Source organism: Ascidiella aspersa, chromosome 3 (genome assembly GCF_963924565.1).
Source record: "Ascidiella aspersa chromosome 3, kaAscAspe10.2, whole genome shotgun sequence".
Lineage (NCBI taxonomy): Eukaryota > Metazoa > Chordata > Ascidiacea > Phlebobranchia > Ascidiidae > Ascidiella > Ascidiella aspersa.
Window position 1 is genome coordinate 34,028,285 of NC_139449.1, and position 1,497 is coordinate 34,029,781.

Consider the following 1,497-nt stretch of genomic DNA (forward strand, 5'->3'; position numbering starts at 1 on the left):
CCAACATAAAACGTGGTGCGATTAAGATAAAACGTGAACGGTGAGGTGCACAAGTGGAAAAGCGATATCATTTTCGTGAGAAACAAAAGAGTAAAAAGAACAACAGACGATAAAAATATAGAAACAATAACGCACACACAAACGATAAATTATTCCCTGCAACAATAGCACAACAAATAGCGTGAGGCTTGAAATTTATTGAAAACGCTTGTCAAATCGGTGACGTCATAATAAATAAAGTCGTATAAATGACGTCACAGCAAGTAATTTAAAAAGGTATATACGCCATTTTCACACGTATTTGCGTCCGGTAATGTTGTTTCGTCATAAAGTGCCGTTAGTACCAAAGTTACGTGATTCGTTCCGCTTGACCGCACACTGCGCTGTGATTGGTTGTCGTACTCACGTGCTCACGACGTGGATAATAAGCGATGGTCACTACTACCGTACTGCCAAATCACCACAGTTATATAAGCGCGGCATTAAGCTAACAACGATATTTACTATGCACATTCATAGGACCTTCTTATCAAGTACCGTTACTGAAAATTGTTCTAAACACATAACGCAGGCCTAAAATCATAAATGCTTAACATCTGATTTAGCATTAGTAAAATAATCGCCATTACGCTTTATTATAGCCTACAAGGCAATGATGCCAGGTAAAAATACTTTTTGGTTTTCGGTAAACGCATAGATCTAGCAGAGCAACCTCAAAAAATAAATTGTTCACTGTTTGAATATATAACTTTTTTTTAACCCGGTGTCCATGTTGCTGGGCATTGTCTTACGTTTAAAATAGAGCTAAATTTTGGGTCGTGCTCAGATTCTACTCAAAGTGAATTTTTCTTATCGATTTTGCTTCCATCAGTCTTCACTGTTCGTTGATTTATAAAACTCGGCATTTGCGTCGACATTAAAGAATTAGTTGCTACTAATAACGCTGACCCATATTTGTAGATCTATTTGAAATCAGTTGCAAGGCTGACTATAGGTACGGTTTTAATCTCGCTATTGAAACTGTTGTTTAATTAATGACAAAATCAATCTCGATCTGCTAGTTCGGTTCTGATGAAATACTTGTTATTTTTTTTGAAGTAATTAAATAATACATACTCGGAAAAGTAACAAATACAAAACTCGTCGTCATTACTCGGCGTAGTAAACGATAAAAGCACTTTACTGTTCAACATGCGATGAGCAAGTGGCTAACTCTTTAACAGGTTAATTAACCAAAGGTAAATTCTTTCAATAACTTTTAATTAATTTGGTGTTCTAAATACAAATGATAGCTTTGCAACACTAAACATAAAAACATACAACTGAAGGCCACTATTCTAGCTGCAGCAATAGGACGTAGTACGGTGTTTCATAACCTTTTTTACCAAAAAAAAGTATATAGGCCTTTAATGATTTTCCCATAAATAACATCTAAATCACAATATTCTATAATGCCATAGGCTGTTAAGACCAACACATAGTAAAGACAAATACGCA